Source organism: Helianthus annuus, chromosome 5, assembly GCF_002127325.2.
Source record: "Helianthus annuus cultivar XRQ/B chromosome 5, HanXRQr2.0-SUNRISE, whole genome shotgun sequence".
Lineage (NCBI taxonomy): Eukaryota > Viridiplantae > Streptophyta > Magnoliopsida > Asterales > Asteraceae > Helianthus > Helianthus annuus.
The window spans coordinates 125087579-125112298 of NC_035437.2; the positions used below are offsets into that span (position 1 = coordinate 125087579).

Consider the following 24720-nt stretch of genomic DNA (forward strand, 5'->3'; position numbering starts at 1 on the left):
TGGGAATTCATGTTTTTGTTTGGTTTAAGCATTTCAACCAAAATTCCAACTCTCGAATTTCAGTATTCTGCATCATCAATGTAATAAAAGTCTGATATTTCTAGCACGTCATAATATAACCAACTACATACAACAATCTATCATATTCCGGAATGTAGATCATGTTTTACTTGATTATTTGACCCGTTTGGCTTGTCTATGGAATTCCTTCCTTTATGACCACTACCAACGAGTTTAATTTATTATTCAACCAAGTATTCAATGCAACAATGCCATCGCTTCAATTCATAATAACTAGTAATTTTGATAATCAACTACAATGATCTAATTTCACATAATGTAACGAGTCATGTTACATACCTTTAAAGTAAACCCTTCAACGTGCATCCACACCGGTTTGTCCGCTAGATGCCCCGGCTTCCTTCCCTAAAGAGTTCAAGCACTTTATGTTTAGAACTCCATGTTTTACACACATAACGCACATTCGTCTTACTTCGTATTTATGCGTTTAAAACTTAGCAATTCAGTTTTCAAGCCTTCTTTGAGGCATTTCAACAAACATCATGAGGGCAGAATTTCTATATCATTCTTATTCATGTTTATGGATTGCTAATTAGTTAACTTAACTTCAATTAAGCCATCATATATCATGTAAACATCATATCTTCCTGGAGCTATTTTCTAAGGTCAATTTACACTAAAATAACCACTCAAAATCCTAGAGTTCATCATCATCATGTAAAACCCACAACCCACCTTCAAGGTGTTCATGGAATTTTCCTTAATTTGGTCATGTTTAGCATGAAATCAGTTAGGTTTCACTTCTAAACACCTCATCACTTCTAATCAAACCTAATAACACACATGCAACATAAATTCTCTGATTTTCTAAAATCATGAGAATTTCAAACGAAGAATTAACACGAATTTTTACATACCTTGGAATCCTCTTGTGATGAGGATCACTAATCTATGTTTAGATTTCGATTTGGACTTGATTTGGGCTTTCAATTTGAGCTTTTTGTGACAAATTAGGGTTTTGAAGATATCCCTGGTCGCCCCCTTCTCCCTTGATCGACCCAACACCAGGTTTTTGGGTGTTTGGTTACTAATTGTAACTTCAGTTTTAGTTTTTGACAATTCAGGCCCCTCTACTTTGTTCTACACATTGTTTAGTAGGTTTTAACCCTTCATGAGCTATTTCTAGTCTATCAACTAACTAGGTTAGAAGTTTCTAGTTAGTAAATTTCCGTTTATTTATAATTTATAATTTTAACATAAGGTTTTATATTTTCGGGGTGTTACAGTTTGGCCCTTGGACTTGCATTATCAGTTGTTTGCCTTTTTTTAACACTTCTAACTTATGTGAAGGGTATCAAGGCATGTTTAACTTGGATTTTGTTACGGAAATGTTGTGAATATCGTTTTGCTTGAATGCACAATACCGAAACCCATACACAAAATACATCACTTTATAAAACACGGAAACGATCGAAAGTTTACAATCTTTGAATTCTTGCTAATGTGAGCATGACCTCAAGCCTGTTTCTTTATTTTTCTCTTTAAATAAAATGGTAAAAGGATAAAAATGTCATTTTCCCTTCACGTGAATAGACTTTAACTCTAAAATAAACAGATTTTAGGCGTCTATGATAAAACCAATTACAAAATGAAAGATAAATGATGGTCAACGTAATCTTGAACATTAAGGATAAAACCTGCAGGTTCATATAAACGTAAATGATTTTTAAGCAGTTTTGTCTAAAAATTAAACGGTAAGAAAATGATGGAGTTTGAAATCCCAAAAGGAAAATTTTGAAAAACTAACGGGTATACTCAATGCCCAACCGATGTTGTTCGATGATTTCGGCTCAGTTCATCATGGTACCGGTACGGTACCGACATTCGACATAGCTTAAGATACAAAAGAATCACTATTGCGAATATAACTAATTTTCCACAAAATTTGTAGTGGAATGTCTGTAAACTATAACAACAAATACTAGTACTAGTACCAATATTATTCGGCATATATTGGTCCGGTTTGTAACACTAGAGATTATAAATTTATCTAACCGACTTGATTTTTAATAAAATCTTTATCGAAACGTGAATAGAAGTAAATACTTAGCAACGGTAGAATGACGAAAAAATGTAAACGGCATCACTTTATATAAAAAAAGAGTTAATTACTGTTTTCGTCCCTGTGGTTTGTCAAAAATCACTATTTTAGTCCATTAGTTTAAAAATTGCTATTTCAGTCCCTGTGGTTTCACTTTCGTAACCATTTCAGTCCACCTCGTAATCATTTCAGTCCCTGTACTGACAGAATAAATGGATTGAAATGGTTACGAAAGTGAAATCACAGAGACTAAGATCGCACTTTTTAAACTAATGGACTGAAATAGTGATTTTTGACAAACTGCAGGGACGAAAACAGTAATTAACTCTAAAAAAACTAAACTAGCCAAGTTTTGATGACATGTATGTCTGTGCTTTGATCCTTGTATCGATAAGTAGATAAAAATTAACACTTCGTAACGGCGTAGAAATTTAATAAAATATCGTGTTTTAAAAGTTACAAAAAGAAAAAAACATATATTTGAATGTTCTTATAACAAAAAATAAAGAAAAGAGTTAAGTGTCATTTACGTCCCTGTGGTTTGTTAACTTTTGTCATTTCAGGCCAAATTTTAAATTTGTATCATTTTCCCCTTGATATTCTCGAAACGTGCCATTTTAGTCCAAAATACTAACCCTAGTAAAAATCTTAGTTAGTCAGTTAGCTCAGGAACAAAAATGGCACTTAAAATCTAGAGACGTAAATGGCACTTAACTTCTAGATTTTTTTAATTTTAATTTTTACTTTTTTAAAGTTCGTTTTATTATTATTATTATTATTATTATTATTATTATTATTATTATTATTATTATTATTAATTTCACTTCCTCCCCCCTCACTTTACATCACCACCACCACAACCACCACTGCCACCACTCACCACCTGCCACCACCACCACCTTCATCTTCTGCTCTCCTTTCCACCTCTTTCTCTATGACCAATTTTTTAGTCTCTCTCCCCCTCGCTCTCTAACATTGCTTGATCAGCGCAACACATACCTCCAACAACCACCCGCACCGTCACCTGCTGCTCCCACCATCATAATAACTACCGCCTAAGATATGCACAACCACGAAACCCTTGTGGTGTCGCCTCCTTCGCTCGCCACTCGAACCCCTGCGATGCCGCTCTCTACTGGGTCTAACACCAACATCGCCACTCGCCGCATGAAAACCATTTATCTGATTTATTCGGATTTAAGCATGGATTCATTTGTTTCTATGACGGTGGTGTTTGTTTAGACGGTGAATACACATGGTCGGCCCTAATGTTTTGATGTTTCAAAACATATTTAACACGTGGTGGTTGTCTGGTGGTGCCCGTGGTGGGTGGTGGTGGCGATGGCTATGGTCGTGGTGATGTAGAGATGGTTTAAAAAAATAAAAAAATCTAGAAGTTTGGTGCCATTTACGTCCCTTGATTTTAAGTTCCATTTATGTCACTGAGCTAACTGACTAACTAGGTTTTTTAACTAGGGTTAGTTTTTTTGACTTTAATGACATGTTTCGAGAATGTCAAGAAGAAAAATGATACAATTTCAAAATTTGGTCTAAAATACCAAAAGTGAACAACCGACAGCCACGTAAATGATAATTAACTCTAAAGAAAATAATAAAGATTTATGCGTTGCCTTTCAAGAATTGCACAATACACTTCATTGATAGTAAAATACCGATATTACAAGTCGTTGCATTATACAACAGTAGCCCCTACATTCACGTGGGTGTGGTTGTGCTAACCCAATTAACTACTTTTAAGTTTTTTTCTAACTCACCTTATAATTTCTGTTATTTCACTTTCAGTCCCTGTTAGTTTGATTGTAACATATTATAATATAATATGAACCAAACCATAAAGCCATAGGGGAATGTTCAAATGAAAACTACTAGTTATTGTAAAAACTCAAAAATTAATTAGAAAAGCCAAAAAAACATACCAGTTTTTTTTTTTTTTTTTGCATACCAATTTTCGCCACTTTTAGTATATAAAAAAATTCAAAAAAAAAATTGTAGTGCACATGTGTAATACAAAAAAAAATTAAAGTTTTTTTTATATAAAAAAGCCTGCGATTTTTTATAAAAAATTGAAAAAAAAAAACATTTTGGTGTGTTTTTTAGTTAGTTTTCGAGTTTTCGCGTTAAAAATGGTTTTCATTTGAACCACCCCCTATATAAACGTGTCTAGAGATTCTTTCTGATAACTAATTATAACTAGTTTCTTTTTACGTCACGCGTTACCGAGAAATCGAACAAATGATAATGTAAAACAAACGTGATTTGAAAATAAAGCATGTCGTTTAAAAAACCAAACCATTAGAGCGGTTTAGTTTATCATCGAATCGTTTTACGATACCAAATAAATACTTTATTTTAAGTACAACTTCGTTTTTAACAAAACTTATAACGGAATGCTAGCGAAAAATCAAGCACAACTACGTGCTTAAGTTTTTAGAAAAAAAAAGTTATAAACGTAAATTATTAACGAAGTATCAAATTAATCGATAAATTAATATATCTTCTAAAAAAGAAAAAAAATTATTAAAGAAAATGGCAAAGGAAATATATAGTTTTAAAAAAGGAAAAAAAAATTAAAAGTGTGTAACTAAAAGTAAATATAATAATAAACTATTATAATATATTAATTAGAAAAAATAATAAAAAGCTATATATTATTATAAAAATAAAGTTACTATTCATCATCATTCATCAACAATAATATATATATATATATATACATATATATATATATATAAAGTATATCGTACATTACGGCTTAACGTACTTCACGTACAACAACGTGCGTGATTTTAAAATGAACGTGCGTAATTACTTGTTGTACGTGATGTACGTTAACCTTCCTATATATATATATAGGGTATAGGGGAAGGTTCAAATGAAAACCACTAGTTATTGTGAAAACTCGAAAACTAATTAAAAAAGCCAAAAAAAAAAATATACCAAAATTTTTTTTTTACATACCAATATTCGCCATTTTTTATTTATAAAAAAAAAATTTCAAAAAAAAAATATGTATTTTTTGTAGTGCACATGTGTAGTACTACACATGTGTATGTGTACTAGACATGTGTATTATAGAGTTAATTACTGTTTTTGTCCCTGTGGTTTGTCAAAAATCACTATTTCAGTCCATTAGTTTAAAAATTGCGATTTCAGTACCCGTGGTTTCACTTTCGTAACCATTTCAGTCCATGTACTTAACAGAATAAATGGATTGAAATGGTTACGAAAGTGAAACCACAGGGACTGAAATCACAATTTTTAAACTAATGGACTAAAATAGTAATTTTTAACAAACCACAGGGACGAAAACAATAATTAACTCTATATATAATAGAGTAAACTGCTAAAATCGTCCTTGTGGTTTGACTCAAATTGCTAGATCAGTCCAAAATCAACTTTTTTTTGCTAAAACAGTCCCTGAGCCTAGTTTCTGTTGCTATTTCAGTCCAATACATTAACACCATTAGAACCTTCGTTAATGAATGGGTAAAACTGCTAAATTCGTCCCTGAGGTTTGATTCAAGTTGCTAGATCAGTCCAAAATCAAGTTTTTTGAATTTGTTAATTATAAACTTATTTAGGTATATAATTTTTCTAGACTTGCATTAATTTTTTGAATTTGTTAATTATAAACTTATTTAGATTATAAACTTATTTAGGTATATAATTTTTCTAGACTTGCATTAATTTTTTGAATTTGTTAATTATAAACTTATTTAGATTATAAACTTATTTAGGTATATAAATCATTAATATCACAAGAGAAGAAAATCCTTTGTTTAGTTATTTTGAAAAATTAGTTGTTAGTTATTTTGATTATTATTATTATTATCATTAAATGTTTACTAATTATATACTTAAGTATTTAAATAAGATAATACTTAATTTAATTTAAATAAAATTAGTTTTAAAAATATAAATGTAGCTTTTTTGAAGAGCGTAATTTAACCGGCCCAGCCTTAAATACTGATTTTATTTTGATGTTGTTGTTGTTGTTACCATGTAAATATTTAGTATTTATTTAAGGATTTAAATAAGACAACAGTTAATTTAAACAATATTCAGTTATGAAAAATACAAACATTATATGTAAATTTAAATATTAAGAAATTAACATAATTTTTATTTGTTTTTATTTAATTCGTAATATTTAATGTTTAATATTTATCAATTATTTTAATTTAATATTTGTATTATAAAGTTCTTTTATTCATTTTTTCTACTTAATTAAGTGGTTTCTTATTTAATAATACTTATCATTCAGGTGAGGTCGGACAACATGTCGTGCCAGAACAAGTCTCATAAAAAGGATTATTTTGGTTTGTCAAAATGGGTTCGGGTCAAACCAGTGTTTAAGACAGGTCAAATAAAATTGCGCTCTCCAAAAGAGCTACATTCTGTTTATATTTTTATAACTAAACACAAATTTAAATTATATATTTAGGGTAGACTTGTAATTTATCTTAAATTTTAAGACATTTAAGAAAATATATAATGCATTTGGTACAAGTATTGATGCATTAAGAACCTGTCATTTACCATTTTTTTTCTCTTGTGATATTAATGATTTATTCAACGAACATAAATATAACTGGACCCGCCTTAAATAAGTTTATAACCTTGTGATATTAATGATTTATATACCTAAATAAGTTTATAATCTACATAAGTTTATAATTAACAAATTCAAAAAATTAATGCAAGTCTAGAAAAATTATATACCTAAATAAGTGTATAATCTATATAAGTTTATAATTAACAAATTCAAAAAATTAATGCAAGTCTAGAAAAATTATATACCTAAATAAGTTTATAATTAACAAATTCAAAAAACTTGATTTTGGACTGATCTAGCAACTTGAATCAAACCTCAGGGACGAATTTAGCAGTTTTACCCATTCATTAACGGAGGTTCTAACGGTGTTAATTTATTGGACTGAAATAGCAACAGAAACTAGGCTCAGGGACTGTTTTAGCAAAAAAAATTGATTTTGGACTGATCTAGCAATTTGAGTTAAACTCAGGGATGATTTTAGCAGTTTACTCTATATAATATGAACCAAACCATAAAGCCATAAAGCTTATCAAATAAAGTTTATCTATAACTAGAGTTGATTTAACTTATTCGGGGCCTAAGACAGACAAATCAGGGCACTCTTCGTGAACATTTTATTCTATTATCTTTTTTTGTATAGGAAGCTAACATATGGATATATGATGGCACATAATTATGGTAGATATTTTTTAAAAAACACACACCTGGACTAAATTTTAGTGAAAAGAAAACCCTTCCATATATGTTGATTTTTTCGATACTTGTAAGAATTTAAAAATTAAAAGAAGTAAAACCCGAAATATTGGGTGCCGAAACTTCATCTTATTATCTTTTTTTACATTTAAATCGTCTTAGTCAATGCATACAATTTCTAACAGACAATCACACTTATTAGAGTTGGACTGAGTTTTCCTAAAAGGAAAACCCAGCCAAGTATATTGTTTTTTTCTATTCTTGCCAAAATCTGAAAATTAAAGCAAGTAAAACCCGGAATGTTGGATGCCCTAAGCTTCATCATATTTTTTTACAATTAAGCCATTCCTGTCAATGTACACAATTTATAAAAGACACACTAAAGTTGGACTAAGTTTTAGCAAGAAAAAAACCCTTCCAAATATACTAATTTTTCTACATTTGTCAAAATCCGGAAGTTAAACAAAGTAAAACCCAAGATATTGGGCGCCCTAAGCTTCCTCTTGTTATTTTTTTTTACAATCGAGTCAAACTATCTATGAAGTTTAGGTCCGAAATATTATTTACAACTTCTTTTAATATATCTAACCACATATTGTTAGACTGTAATGTGTGTTTGCACTTTCCACGTCGCGACCTCCGCACCGCATCATATTTCACTTTCTTTCACTGCATGGGGTGGTAGTAAGGTGTCATTTTATTTTTAATTGCCATGTCATTTTTATTTTTTTAAATACTTTTATGTTTTAACAAATAATAATATTATGAAAGGTTCCATTAATAATTAAAATTACATTAATAAATAAAACAGACTACTGATTAAAAAACTAGTGGTTGGCGCGAGATGTTCAAACCGAATACGTTGTATTTCGCGGTTACTTATTTACCAATTATTTTAACGTTTTTCTTTATCACTAACTTCTCCTAAACCAATAGTTGCTCCAAGCTTGTTTTCATTGAATTCACGATTCGCGTGGCCTTCGTCCTCTACAATCATGTTATGTAGTATGATGAAAGCATGTACGACACACCGTATTTTCTCTAGTATCCATGCTCGTGTCGGGTTTGCAATTGTATGCCACCATTGTTGGAGCACACCAAACGCTTGCTCAATGTTCTTTTAGAAGCTTCTTCTGTTTCTTTAAAGTGGTGTCTTTTTTCATCTTGTGGGTACGAAAAAGATTTGAAAAACAATACATATTGTGACATCTTACCTCAAATGAGGTGTCAGGTGCTATTGTTGAATAATGGTGGCTGATTTGATACGTTTATGTCATTGTCTGAACATATCATTCCAAAATTAAGCATGCCATATCCATAGATCGTACGATGCAACCACCTCGAGCATCGCTGATGGTGAGTCATGATCACCTCGCATAAACTACCCGCGTCACACAAATGGACAATTTTTCCACAGCCAATGCATACAATCAAGGTACCAAGCATGCCGGGAAGTCGTCTATCTCTAATTGCCTTTGCCTCAATTGTTGCACATTGCTCGGGGTCGGCTTGCGTATATATTTCGCCCATAAATTTTGATGACGACCTTACTAATTTCGTAAACACATTCCTGACTGGTCCTCTTTTACATCCTCAAGTATTTTTCAAATCGTCGGGTGTGGTGCCATAAATTAACCAAGTGTAAATCCTCTTTTACCTCTAGCATCATACGATAGCTTGAACCACGGTACCTCGTGTTCCACATTGCTAGCTATCCGATAGAATAATCATATACTCATTTGAAAGCATCTTCGAAACATATCTTCATTATAAATGACATTAGGTGCGAAGTAGTCACGTACCAACCTATTGTGTCCTGCCACACAATTTCTATTCATGGGAGTCTAGGTGTTCGACTCAGTAAACTTTGGGCTTCGTCTTGAAGTAGGTCCACCAACACAATACAGACCATGTCGGGATTAAATCTTCCGATGATGATGAATAGGGTGAATTTAGGGTATCAGTTTCTTAAAAATAAGTTGTGATTAAATGGATGAAAATTTTAAAATTTGTCGTTCACATACAGCGGTAAAAAATTTGATCGTTTGAAGTCTTCACGTCGCGTCGGTCAACCCACACCACAACCTTCACGTTGTTTTAACGCCGATAGGGGAAGGTGTTCCATGCTCTGGAACTACACCACATCAGCCGAAGCCGTGAATAGGGCAGCCACATCGCATTAGTCTTAAAATTTTTGTTTGGTCATGTAATAGTCACATTGTTTTGAAAAACACATTTTGGGTATTGGTCAAGTTAAATGTTTGAAAGAGAGGGCGTAGAAAAGGAGTGGATAGAAACAAAATTGATGTTTGGACAAAAAAGTGGTAATAATTGTGTTTGTACAAAAAAGTGGATTATTTATCATAAGCTTGGTTTTGAATAGAATGAATAATCATCTATTTTATTATTTGCGTCTTTTCACACGTATATTTAATCAAAAGTTCTATGAACCAAGATTCAAATATGATTAAATATGATTAAAGTAATCAAAAGTTTGTCCAATCTAATGGTCATGGACATTTTTGTATTGTTTATTAAAATAGTTAATTGAACATAATATTTTTAACTCAATTTATACATAAATAATTATTTTTGTAAGTAAATTATAATATTAAAAATTATTATTTTGTAGAGTTCACATCAAATATGTTTGAAATAGAATTAAGATAAATGAGTATCTATATTCAAACTACTGAGTTTAATAATATGAAACTTGAAATTTAAAAGGGGTTACGGCACAGCTTGTTGCCCGTTTACATGCCACTTGTTTGTAATTTGTTATTTTGGCATTTTAATGAAGTTCGGATTTGATATCAAAAAAAAATGAAATGAGTAAATAGTTAAAATTAATATATGATACTAGGGAAACTGAATGAACAGTGCCAAAGACCTGCTGGCACCTGTTCATTCAGCCACATATGAAGGGACTGGTGGTTCTCTGGTGGCATTTGTTGTGTGTGCAACGTTGCTTCTTACACACGTGTCTTCACCTGCAAAAAGAGACTAAAGAAAGAAAGTGAGAAACCAGATAAAAAAAAGTGCCCGAGCGGGTTCTAAACAAAGAGAGGCGGTGGCTCTAGGGTTCCAGCCGTTGGACCTGGGAACGACCACAACCGATGGTGCCAGTGGTGGTAGCGATTTGGGTTGACAGAGGAGTGACGACTTCCTTTTCAAGGGTTGGTATTCCGGCGAGGTGTTTTCCGATCTAAATCCCGACAATATTCCGGTAAGCCTCGATTCGATCGCATGTCCTATAATTATTTAAATCGATCTCTATTCTTATGGTTGAAGTTGTTTAGGGTTATTCTAGACTACGACCAAAATCCGGTGAATAACGACGGTGGTTGTAACGGGTGAACTGCTGGCGAATAATATCGGGAATATTTGATTGAAATGGTCCAAATTTCTTTCCAAAGTCAAAATCAAAATCAAAACAGTGAGCGGCCATAAACCACATCGTTGCTTTCTCTCTCTAGAATGATTCAAAGATGGCACAAGAAGAAGACCCAACTTCCACTCATAGCAATCGTCTTCTTCCTCTTCGTCCTCTGCACCATCTTCTACAACGAATGCCAGTTCCAAGAAATCCACCGGAAAGAAAACCGGAAACCAAATGATATCGCTACTCGGAATGATGTCAAGAAGACATTTTCTTCCCTCAATCGCAATGGTTCGAAAGCTTCTGCAGGTTTGTAATGCGTTTGTGTTGATTCTTTTTTTATAATTGTTCCGTAGGGTTTATGTTTGCACATCGTAAATTTGGCCTCTTTGATTTAGTATGTTTTTGGGATCTTTGGTTTGGTATGTTTATTGATCTGACTGATCTTGGGAGAGATATTAATGCAAATTTGTATTTTGGGGCCATATCCCTTTGGTTTTAAAACGTTTAGTGTTAAATTAATCCACCAGTATTTGTCTTATTGTGAGTTAGATAATAGTTTTCATCTCTAAAAATGGCAGGGACTTTGGATAGATTCAGCACCTACAACTCTACAGTAAAGTACAATGGAAGATCTAATTTGAACGCACCTTTGCTTCAATCTGATGAACAAGAAAACACAAGATTCGTGCAATGTGTTTTCGGGTATATGGGTATTTGACAACATTTCTGTTCCGCTTTATAATGAATCTGATTGTCCATACATGTCTGACCAATTGGCTTGTCACAAAAATGGAAGACCTGATTTGATGTACCAAAACTGGAGATGGCAACCTCATGGCTGTGATTTAAAGAGGTAATGTTTGTTTCAACTTTATCGATATTCATAACTCGATCAGATATAGATCATAAGTGTCACTTGATTACAATTTAGAATCGGGCATTATAAATAAGCTGGTTTGGGTTCTGTATTATGATTTAATCTCAAATGAGTCAAATAAGAAAATGTAACTGAGGAAATGAATCAAATGGGCCGACGAGGTCAAACAGATCTAAAGTGGCCCAAGTGTATTTTCAATTAATACAACCTAAATTATTATTGTTTTGTAATCACATTTCATGCATTTATTACTTCAACATTTATGTGTAAACTGAAAATATATAATACAAAAAACATACTGTAACACCAAAAAAAATAAAAAAAAATAAAGCAAAAACAAAGCCATCCAATCTTCCACGGTTATTTTGCGATGAAAAATATGATGGGGAAATAGAAGAAATGGCAATACAGTACATATGTTCAAAATAAAGGTTTTTTTTACAAGGGTGGCTACGGGGTATTTAAGTTTTACCTATGGTGGGTCCGGGTGAGTTTTCTCTCCAGGTCTCAAATTCAAGTCTCTCATTGAGGGGTTTAAAATGTGGATCTATTGTGCGGGAAGAAGCCGGCATTGAAGTTGGTGAAGTTCTCAACCATGGCCGGGTGAGGATAAAGCTTGAAAGAGGTTGTGAGGAGAGAAACGTGGGAAGAAGCCGGTATTGAAGTTGGTGAAGTTCTCAACCATGGCCGGGTGAGACAAAAAAGCTGTAAATTTGGCATATCATGTTATTACATTAAGAATGATTCAGTTTAGTGTGATCGTGTTATGAGTTGACGTATATGTTATCATACCAAGAATAATTTGGTTGAGCATGCCGCAACGCGACGCTGTGTACATAACTAGTTTGTATAATAAAACATAAAATTGTTAATCAATATGCTAGTTAAGCTTATTTAGTTGTGTTTTACTCAAATTCCTATGTGGGTAGGGTGGATTCAAGATTTGGTTTAGATGACCTGAAATATCTGAACGTGTGCATATTCATGACTTACGGACAATAATGGAGAACCAAAACCCTCATGTTTTGCTATGAACCGTGATTTTGCTCCACTCTGGATTTAAAAGTAAGTCAAGACTTTTGTTGACCCTTTACTAACTGAGGGTCAGATGATCCGTTAATAACTTTTGACTGAATGGCGAACATTCAAATAATGATACTAAATTTCGACCAGATACGGGAGGTGCATTTGACTAGTTAAGTTCTACAAACCTATTTTGAGTCTTTTATTGACTGCAAACAGTCTATGCGACTCATTCTGATTCTAGTGGCTCAGTAATGGATGTTATTGATGAGATGGACCTCGTGTTGACATATTACAACTTTTGATGGCCTCAAATGTGGTGTTGATCGCAAACAGTCCTACTAACCACTTACGATCTAGTGGCCCCATGAAGTTGTTACTGATCAGATGCGGTTTTGCTTGTTAGGTATCAAGTGACCCAGTGGAACCAACACACATGCTTAAACGATATAAGCACGCAGATAGAAAATAAACACGGCATAAGAATTTTACGTTGTTCGTTCTTAGTGGGGGACCTACGTCCACGGGATGCAATTAGGTTATTTCATTAACCACAAGGCACAGAGATTACAAATACATGACTGGGTATGTATAGAGATCTAATTAGGTTAAACAACTTAGGGACCATGAAGGGGTATGGTCCCAAAAACCCTGCGCAAGCGCATAGAACCATACTTTAACTTCATTCCAAAAACGTCTTAAATAAAACCTTACGCGGCCGTGCAGTGGTTCTAAACAAGATTTGGAAAAGGAACAGTCTTTAATGACCATGCGCCGGAGAAAGGAAGGACAAATACTCAACTAACACCCTTGTGCGGGCTCACGCAAGGGTACAGTTAGGCTTGAAGAATAAACTCCTAAACATCTCTGCGCGCCTTAAATCAAGACTTGAACAAAGGAATCTTTTCTGTTATAACAGAATGGACACGTGGCAAGGGCACAATGGTTTACAGCTATAGATCTTCTAGAAAGCCTTAGATGCTCATCGTGGATGATAATTCGGTTACAACCGAATGTGACGTGGCACAATCTTAGACGCTCATCTAAGTCACGATGATGGCAACAACTAAAAGAGAGACCTACACAAAATCACTTTCCACGTGGCACCTCCCCAGCCGTTGATCAAACCCACGATCCGTGTGCAGGGATTAACGGAAGGGGAGGTAACCTCCAACAGAAAAGTATCTTCCGTTACTATCTCCGTTACACCATTTTCCCGCCAAAATCCGGTTATAAATAAGATACACCAGGTATGATCTCACAAGTTACTCTCACTTACTTTCACATATACTACATCTTCTTCAAGATAACTGTACTTATTCTCGCGCCGGAGGGTGGTCACGGAGAGAACCCCCATTCTCCCCTTGGCGAGTCTAACGGCTTTCTGTTTTGCAGTGATCACCGGAGAAGTAGTTCAACCAACCACCGAATCGAAGAGGAGATTAACCCTTTTTATGCAGAGACAAAACCCCCGATCTAATTAATTCCGGTCAATTTAGATCCCTGTTTCTTCAGACCAAGAAAACTTAACCGGGTCTAGCCCATGTCTTCTAATGTCAACCTGAAAAAAAAAGCAATAAACCAAAGACTTCACCAACCCAACAATCTCCTACTTGAAGGCTTTGTGAATACTCCCACCCGTCATTCAAATAAACAATCAACCTAGTCATCTAGTAACTCCAATAATCTTTAAACAACATGAATCCTCCAAGCCTCCAGTTCCTAAGAACAAGCTAAGATTTCAACCAATCTACCTAGTTGCAGCGGCTCTTCTCATCGGTAACCTGAAGGGCCCATTGAAGCTCTCGACAGCTCCAGTACAGTCATCACAGACCCAGTCATGGTAAAACCAACCAATGACGCATCCTCAATCTTAGTCGGTTCCCACTAATTGGCACTACATGCTCCATAGACTTCTAGAGGATAGAACACTCTCCAAAAATCAAGCACCCATAAGAGAATTTTCATTCGGAATTCTGGTATCAAAACCCAACATCAAAATGTAAATGTGTCGGAATATTCATCGCACTCCCATTGTTACAAACCCCGTCCAGGTTTAAACCTCCGAACACACTCGAGCTGACATCCCCGTGGCTCGAGGATTCATGCTTGTCAAATGAATCTACTTAGCTATACCTGATTCTGTGAGTCAAGACTTTACTACTTGAAGTTGGTTCACTTCTTCCATCAATACATAAACCCGTACCATCTAAAAGTCTTCAATTAGATTCACCAATACTTCACTATAGTGGGTAAGCACGTATTCGTCCTAGTCTTCCCAGACTATCCCTCCCAACCTCTCAGACTGAACTACCTAGTCTCTCAGACTAAACATCCCAGTCTTTCAGACTAAACTTCCCAGTCTCTTAGACTAAACTTCCCAGTCTCTCAGACCGAACTCCCTAGCCTCTCAGACTAGACTTCCCAGTCTCTCAGACTGAGTCATAAACGTAAACTTTGAAATGTGTTTCGTGTCTTTTGTTTGTAAAAATGTTTGTTTTTTTTCCTGGATCTGGGCTTTCGTGTATGCAATAAAAGTATGTTATGAAAACATTTTCGTGAGAGCCCTAATGATCGTAGTCTAGACTCGAGAAAGAATCCTAGTTCGCTACGATCGAAGCTCTGATACCAAGCTGTCACACCCTGACTTTTGTGGAAGCGTGATTATGGTGTGACTTTCTTAATACCATTGCATTCAATCATAACAATAACTATATGATAAAACCATAGATTTGTCATCCATTAAATGAGTTTAACACATAACAACATTGTTTAAAACGTAGACTTCAAATTCATGTTTTACAAACCATACAAATTGTTTATGAGTTCACTAAGGACTCGTCAAAAGATATTAGATGTAACTAAGGTTTGGAAGACGTGTCTCGTCCAGGAATAAGACAATCTGACCAAACCCAAAGACCATGGATGACATCTTTATTCCTATCGCAACATAAAACTTCAGACGCCCGCCAGATCCACTTACTAATTCCCTGAAATACATGTAGTTTGAAAACATCAACAAAAGTTGAGCGAGTTCATGTGTTTAGTATGTGTGTGTTGGGATTGAACCCTACCAGAGGAACAGATAATGTAAAGCCAAAACCTAGTCACAACAGTGGATTCACAATAAGCAGATGTTTACACTAAGCTCTCCCCTTGACAGTGGTTACCTATCTGCTGATACATTCTAAACACTGCTTAGAAGAACAACTGATGAACCAAACACTGATGGAACAACTAAAGACTATTGAAGACAAACACTAAGCTCTATCTACTGCTGTCTCTTAAATACTGCTGAAGATCCAAGCACTGCTCATTCAAAGACTGATCACCTTTTGAAGAAAGCACTGATGGTCAAGTAATCAGTGCTTAGGCTACAACAGTGGAACGTGAACAGTGTTAGACTTGTTTTGTATTGTATTATCAATCAGTTGTTAGACATCAGTAGTTTTGTATAGATCAGTGTCTATAGTTTGTTAGGCTATTAGAAGTCACTATCATGGTGACGTCAGCTGAAGTACATCAGTAGTTTGGTTTGCCTATAAATACAACAGTACTCTGTACTGTTATATTTGATTCGTTTTGAGTGAGTTCTTCTCCTCAATTCAATCATTTCATCTTGTGCAACTAACTCTGGTGTATTAGGTTGAGGGGGAGTTTAGTCTTTAAGCTTGCATTGTAACCTTTTGATTTCCATTGTAATCATTCGACTCAAGGTGAAACAAGTGTTTAAACATACTATTCTCTTCTATGTTTGTGTTTACAAAGTTTGTATTCATTTCCGCTGCACGTTACATCATTTCATATATTCTGAATGTTTAATTCATACAAACGAGCACAATCATGTCAGCCTTGGATCCTAACAATTGGTATCAGAGCTTGGACAGTCAAATTTGATCTAACAATCAATTTGACATAATGGTTCAGCTCACAATTCATTGATACTGAGGTTGGTTGTATTCAGTTGAAAAACAGAGTACCAAGTGAATCATGATCAAAATGATTATTCAGAAACTCTGTAAAACAACCAAGATGTCATATGACACACAAACTTCATGCAACAAGTGATATCATGCACAAGTCACTCATAGTTTTTAGATCTGAAAAATATCTGTTAAATTATGGGATCGTTTGATATTTTCAAAACTGATTTCAACTGTTGTTACGAAATTTGTGATGTTTTTACATTTTACACTAAAGTATGCACCTCTGTTCAGCTAAACCTATGTTCATCTAAACACTAGTGTTCTGCTAACAAAGAAAGAGGGAATTAAAACTTTAGTCAAAATTCTTATGTGTTCAAAGGCAGGTTGAGAATCCTCAAAAGGACCAAAACAACTTTGTCAAAACACATTAAGAAAATAAGGTGTCAAAACTGTCCTAATCATATGTGATGTGAGATCTGCTAATAAAACATGGACAAATGTGGCCAGATTTCTCAAAAAATTACTTCAAAATGATTCTGGATTAAGTTTCCTCTCAATGAGTCTTTCTATACTTGTGAATGGGAAGGGCAAAAAGGGAAAAATAAATAAATCTCAAAGTGTGGTTATCTCAAAAACCTTTGAATCCAAAAGGAAAAGAGTATAAGCACAAAACACTTCTGAGGTCAAAATTGGGTAAACAATGGTCCTCATGCAACTGAGTGCTTTCATCAATCCAGGAATTGTTCAGGTAACTACGGCATCTCCAGTGATTGTCCTTAAAAGAAGAATTTACAATCAATTGACAAGAAAATGACCCCAAACAATGGTCAAAATAACTTGAGAATGATATAATCATGAACACATTTGTAAAGCTGTCAGATCCTTTTGTTGATTTTCAAAACTTCCTTTAATTTTTCTAAGGTGTTTTTCTTCTTAATAAAACCAGATATATATTACTTTTTATAATATATTCTGTACTTTTACTCATTTTTTTAATAGTAAAAATTCATCTCTGGTCAGGATGTAATTTACTTGTTTTTGTGTAAAATTACTATCCTAAATTCGGTCAAAAGGAAATGGCACATATATCAAGGTCATGTTAAGCTCAAGTTTGATTATCACAGATCATAAACTGATTGCAAATTAATTTCGAACTACTAAGATACTCATGTTCTAGTTCAAGTAATTAGACACAAAATGAGCAGCTTTAGTAGAAATGTTCTCATCATCTGGGATGCTAAACCACTGTCTGGAATAATGGACATTTGGCAAAACCTTGAACAAAATTTCTGTAGACAACTGCTGACACTTTAATCTTGATAATGTACATCTAAAATGTATTTTGTTAAGAATAGCATCTCTGGTGCTCAACAGATGTTGGATAAGACAAAATCAAATTCTACATCTGAACAAGCAGATGCTAACATTATTTGTTAAAGGTTAAAACACTGTTGCACTATCAGTTGTTGCAATAAAAGTCTTCATTCCATTTTCTACCACTGTTGTACCTAAAATGCTGTTGTGTCTCAACATTTGCTCTCTAAAGTCTGTCCACTGCTGATAGTCAACCTCTGCTTTCCAAAAACACTGATGTTTAAAATCATTGTTCCATCCACTGATACACCCACTGCTTCATTTCATTACTGTTGTAAATACTGATGCCTGATCCATAAGTGGTTGTCAAAACAACTGTCCTCCATTATTTATCATTCCATCAGGGGTTGGCACGTGGTCAGTTTTTAGCCGTCAGATCATTATAACCGCTGCCACATCAGCATTCACCTTTTCCCTAAAATAAAACCCTGATTATACCCAAACAGGGTTTTACTGTCGAATTGAATTCCAAACATTCTCTTCTCAAAGCAGTTTCCAACCCTTCTTCTCAAAACATTCTCCGATTCTTCTTCATCAAAATGACGAAGTCAAAATCAAAATCAAAAGCTAAACCAGAATCACCATCATCTTCAAAAAAGGTCGCTCAAACGACCGAAGAAATCTTTGAAATCCCATACAAATCACCTCATAACTACGTGGGTCTCCTCACAAAACCTATCGATAACCACACCTTCGACTCCATCATTGATACAATATCTGCATCAAAGTACAAAACTTTGTTGACAGTAGATGCTCCCATATACTTGCAAACCCAGAATGAGCTTTGGAAAAATGCAAATCTTGAAAAACAAGACAAGAAAGTAGTAGCCATTAACTCTTCGATACAGGGTAAAGCATTTCGAATCACCCCACAATCAATCTCAGAGGTCTTCAAACTCGATGATCTGAAAGGTAAAACTTCTTTTGATAAAACCGAGTTAAAAGCTGATTTTCTGAAAAGAGGGTATGCAGAACAATCAAAGGTAGATACCTTACAAAAAGGTTATTTTCCATCTGCACCCAGATTTTTATTCCACACACTTTTAAGTTGTGTTTCTAATAAAACAATAGCGTTTAATGAAATATCATTGAAGATTCAATGCCTGGGATATGCTATTTTAAACAATAAAGATTACAACTATTCCCAGGAGATCTTCAATGACATGGTAAAGAATGTTGACAGCAAATCATTTCTTCTTTTTCCAATATTTCTGAGCTATTACTTTAAACAAAAATTTGAAAAAGAGGATGAAAATTTGCCCAAACAAGGTGTCCATTTTCAAATAAAAGGTCTAACATCTGAAACATTTTCAAGAATGATGGCACCAATAAAATTAAGAGCAAAAGAGCCTGAGCAGATTTTAGAAACTGCCACTGATCCTCAGGCAACTTCTGCTGAGCCCACTGCTCCAGGTGATCAGAGCAGCACAGCCACTACTCTGAAACCCACACCTGACATTACCAAAAAGACCAAAAGAAAAACATCCAGAAAACCCACCAAACCCAAATCAAAGGCATCTCTGGAAGATGAGGTCCCAGAGTCAATGCCAGTGACAGCACAAAAGTCACCAATAACCACTGCTGCTACTTCCTCACAGCAGGTGGAAGAAAGATCTCAACCCCAGCCTCAAACTCCTCCTGCATCCTCACAAAAGGATCAGGTTGTAACCACAGGGACACCAAATTATGAAGCTTTGGATCCACTCGGATCTATCTTCCACAGTCCTGATCCCAAGGACATGTCTCTTTCAACACCCATACCCTCACCAATCATGATGCCACAATCAATAATACCCCTGTTGCATGCAGTTGATATTGCACAGACACAAACCAGTTCCTCTCTATCACCCATTACTGAGAGTATACCTCCACAAGTGACTGGGTCTGTTGCTTATACCTCTGTTATCCCAGCAACAGCTGAGGAGGTTACACCCCCTGAGTTACAAGTAACTCTCGGTGGTAGTTCAAGTGGAGCAGCAACTATAACTGATGGATCAACAGATCTTCAGTTGGACAGTTGTTTCATCAATAAGACTCCCTTGAAGGCAATTTCTTCAATGGCAACATCGGTAACCACCAGTGAGTTGATTCTAACCACCGGTACCATCAAAGGTTTATCGAGTGCTGAAGAAAGAAGTCCCCAGTACCAAGAACAAGGGGCATCAATGGATGATTTTTGGGACTCTGTTCCAAAGTCACACATTGGTACAACCACCACTGGTGGGGATTCAGATGATCCTACAAATGTAGGTGATGATTCAAAATATCAGGAATTGACGAAAAGAGTTGATAAACTTGAAGATTCAGTTGCTGAGATTAAAGATATGGTGCAAGAGATTTTGAAAGCTCAGAAAGCACAGGCTACTGCTGTTCCTGCTCAAGCACCTGCACAACATGCATTTGCTGCAAATGAGCTTTGGAATATTTTCCAACCAATGCTTGAAAAACAGCAACACATGGCTGATCAAAAGCATGCTATTCAAGTACAAATGCTGACCAACATGGTGGAATCAAGGTTTAAAGTGTCACACCCTAAAAATACCACCTAGGGAGTGTCCCTGTTAGGCGTGTGACCCACTAGCAACGAGCCACCAATTACATTGAATCCATAAGTTTAAAGATAAAGTTTCATCATTTTATATTAAAATCCAAACATAAGTTATTCGAAACCAGCAAATTCAGCGGAAGCGTTAACGTATCACAATGTAAACATTTTCCAAACAATTATAAGAACCAATGTTCAATAAATAAAACCAATCGGTGTGAACCATGACCACTCATGCCCTCCAGCCAGCAAGTTCCTGTTCCAAGATACCTAACGACCTGCGAGCATGTAACAAGTGTATCAGACAAAGCTGGCGAGTTCACAGTTTAAGAAAACGTTTGTTACCAGTTGTACGTAAAACAGTTCACTGACAAATGCAAGTAATATTGTTAATATCTCGATTCCGAACAAGACGGCTCCTGAAATACATGACTGCCCTTCCCACGTACTCCTATCTAGTACTGGGCCACGACTGGGTCATTAGTTCACATCCGTCCTATCCAAGAGCGGTGTGAGGGTGCCAAACCTAAGTAGCGCTACCAACTAATACCCGTTACCCTCCAGGTAACATAATAAGGGACTTACAAAATGATAGGTGAGTAACCAATATACCCGTTTTTACCCAAAAGACTTATCCCTCCACGGGATACCCACTGACTGTCCCCAACCACTGGGACGCATGCTCGAATGTAGTGAACTCACCTTAGATTGCTCGGTATGTTAATTACCCGTTCCAAGCTGGTCAACCAAGCCCTACCGTGGTTACCAAAGATAATTAGCTTGTATGCACGTAGCTCATGTAATCCACATTCACAACACAAGTATCATACAGTAGTGCACATAACATTATTCAAATCATAATAAGAAATCATGCGTCACACTGATCATAGCACCCTTTTGTTGACAATCAGTTTCGTACTTACTTACACTACACAATCTAGTAGGTCGTGTGTATTAAACATCACTACATAACATGTAACAGTCATTCGAACCATTTATCAGTTTATATATCATGCTCATGTATCATAATATTACTCGACTGGTTATTTTGTCACTCACATAATAGTTACAACAGGAAGTCTCATAACAGTTGGTGTGTTTCACAACTTTACTTATCACGTAAATATACCTATCAGTTGATATGCCATCTACATAACCGTGCATCTCCTACTTTGTTCGCGGGCCGGTGTGCAGCCATCCCGAGGCTCGATCAACATGTACAGCCCAATGAACTGATGTCGCCCGAATCGGTTCAAGGGTTCATCATGTGGGTGTTCAACTCCGGAGGAGATGTGCGACCCTATACAATGAAACCTACTGTGCAGCCCAAGTGTGCGATGGACTCGGTGAGGCGGCCCATTCCGAGCGTGTATGTGACTGAAGTTGGGCATGTGCGATCTATCTTAATTAGCGCCCAGTTTAAAAGGGTTACATGTGAGACCCAAGTCACATAGTGTAATCCCAAATCGGTTCCTAAGTCCACTGCCCAACCCCAAACTCACAACCCTACAAACCGTAGCCCCCATAAACCGATTAGAAATCATTATCACAAGTAGAAAAGTTCATTGATTTCCGTTATGCCGCCATTATCAAAATAATTGTTCAGTAAATTATCACTCCAAACCTCTCATGGGCTCTAATCATTATACAATAGTTGTCAGCATCATTACCATTATTAAGCACACAGCAATGGCCGGCATCTGCTTATGCTTTCATGTTAATATTGGACCGAATAAAGTAGTGGCTCAATCACAAGATATTAATCAAACTTATCATTACTAACTATGTGGCCCAAGTTGATTGCATGTGCTAAAGAATGTGAGGTCCAATTACAAATTTTTGGCTCATATTATACATTTAGTCTTTGTCGGCCATTTATATGTGAGGTCCAATTACAAATTTTTGGCTCATATTATACATTTAATATTTGTTGGCCACTTAACAGGTCTTGAACTCATGTCATCAAAAATCATGCAATCCTATCTAATAACATACAAAACAGTCGAGCCCTTAACATCTAGCCGCACCGATCACTTCATGTTAATTGATTATAGTTCAGTTTGCAAAGAAAGCTCTCAATCACTCCTACATCTCATTTATACACACACTAAGGAAACATCACAGAACTAATTCATTCCATCATCTAGAGCAACAAGGAATACAGATTAACAAGAATGATTAATATACTAACCGGAAGATAGAGTGTCTAGATCGAGAGATAGGAGTGCTTCAAATGTGAGAATGGCAGCCGTCAATCACAAGGGGAAGGGTAGGATATTAGGGTTTGTTATATTTAGTGTTTGCAATATTATGAAAAACCAACCCCCACCATATATGTTATGCGATTATAATAAGATCCGGGCCTCACATTGGGCCACACTTGGGCCCGGTATCATTACACTATCTCCTTGAGTTCAGGCCGAGGGTATAAGCAAGAAGTGTGCGACTATGAATGAGTGTGTGGTCCGAGGGCTTTGTGCGATGGGTCAAGATACGACATTCACATATCATAGTTATACTCAAAATCAAACAGTTGCGATTACCCACTTAACTAAACATATAGCGTACTCGTAAGTTACAACGTAACATGTAATGCGAAAAGGAGTCAGTACATCGAAAAGGCTTGAAATTACGGGTTATCACATAAAGACACTCAAGCAGATATCAAGGCTATAAAGGCCAGTATACAAAAGACTTCCCATGGTGAAAAAGTTCCATCTACCATCTTCTTCATGGATACACCCCTTGCAGATAATGCCAAAAAGGGGGAGAAAATCAAGTTGAGAAAGAAAGGAATTGAAGATGGGTTGTATATTGAACCAGAAGATACATCAGTAGTTACAAAAATAGCTGATACAAAATCTTCAAATCAAACAGTTGATACATCAGTAGTTACAAAAACTGCTGTCAGTAGCCAAACAGCTGCCTTATCATCAACACACACACCTCCAGCACACCCATCACAACCACTGTTCCACCTTCATCATCTACAATCATATCACCACCACTACCTCCTGCCATAAAGCAGAAGACAGCAGACGTTACAACATCTGCTGTAATGACAACAGTGATTGAAACACCAGTTGTTTCAACCACTGTCAGTCAATCACAATCACAAACCACTGCTATCCAATCTCAAACCACTGATCCACCCAAATCATCATCAGCCTCCCCTATGTTAAAAAGGAGAAAGGTTTTCATTCCTGATGATGAGTCACCACCACCATCACCACCATCAAATACTATGTCACACCCTCTATCCCCTGCTCAAAAGCAGGAGACATTTGCTGACATATCAGCAGTTGTAATGACGACAGAGGTTATAACACCAGTTGTTTCAACCACTGTTAGTTAAACATCCACCACTGATCTCATCATTTCAACACCACAACCTCCAAAGTCTCACAAAAGAAAAAGAGAAACAACACAGGCTACTGATGAAAAGTATGATCCTGTTGCTGCTAAATATCCATTGGAATTAGAAGCTGTGAAAAATGAGATGAAACAGTTTTACACTGAAGATGATCCTACAAAAAGGAAATTTCCTTCTCTCATAGGCTTCATAATTCCAGAAAACATGGATGAATATATCGAAATGAAAGCAAGACAAGCAAGGATAAGAGCCAAACTTGAGTGCAAGGATCAAGGTGATGAAGCCATTTTGGAAAGAAGGGAATTCCTGCTCAACAAAGTCAAACAAATGGAAGAATATGCAAGTGATCTGAACAAAGAAATATCAAGTTTATTCCTTGAAGAACAAAGAAATGAATTGAGAAAAGAATATCTTGCATACATAATGAAAGAAAAGTTCTATCCTGCTGAAGAAACAAAATTCAAAGACTGGCCAATCATTGCACTAAAGCATGAGGCTAAAAGAATTGAAAAGATTATACTTGATCCACGGAAGAAAAAGACAGCTCCAAATTGGAACAAATACAACAAATTCATAGCTGATCTTATTTCCGAGCATAAAAGAAAGAAGCAGGAGTTGGTGGATGGAAAGGTGGATACTGCGGATGCCATAGCAAAATGGTCAAAGCAGCAAACGGATGAAGCTTATGAAAGGCTTGAGAAGCAGAGGTTGAAAGCCTCTGACACTCCTAAAAAGTCCAACTACAAAAAGCTACAGGAGCAAGTCAAGACCTTTGAAACACAGATCAGCACAGCAGAAGCTTTTGTCACAGAGTTAAGAAAAGAAAGGA

General features: G+C 35.6%; 1 long non-coding RNA gene across 2 annotated transcripts; it reads left to right on the forward strand.

Annotated features, from left to right (window-relative positions):
• The first annotated feature begins 10218 nt into the window (after nt 1–10218).
• Nucleotides 10219–12477, forward strand: LOC110939143. 2 transcript variants are annotated; one of them, XR_002592005.2, is made up of 4 exons: nt 10219–10617; nt 10691–11079; nt 11352–11626; nt 12155–12477. It is a non-coding gene; the product is annotated as an uncharacterized LOC110939143 (long non-coding RNA). The 2 variants fall into 2 exon arrangements; XR_004892899.1 differs by having other exon boundaries at nt 10222–10617; nt 11352–12477.
• The last annotated feature ends 12243 nt before the right edge of the window (nt 12478–24720 follow it).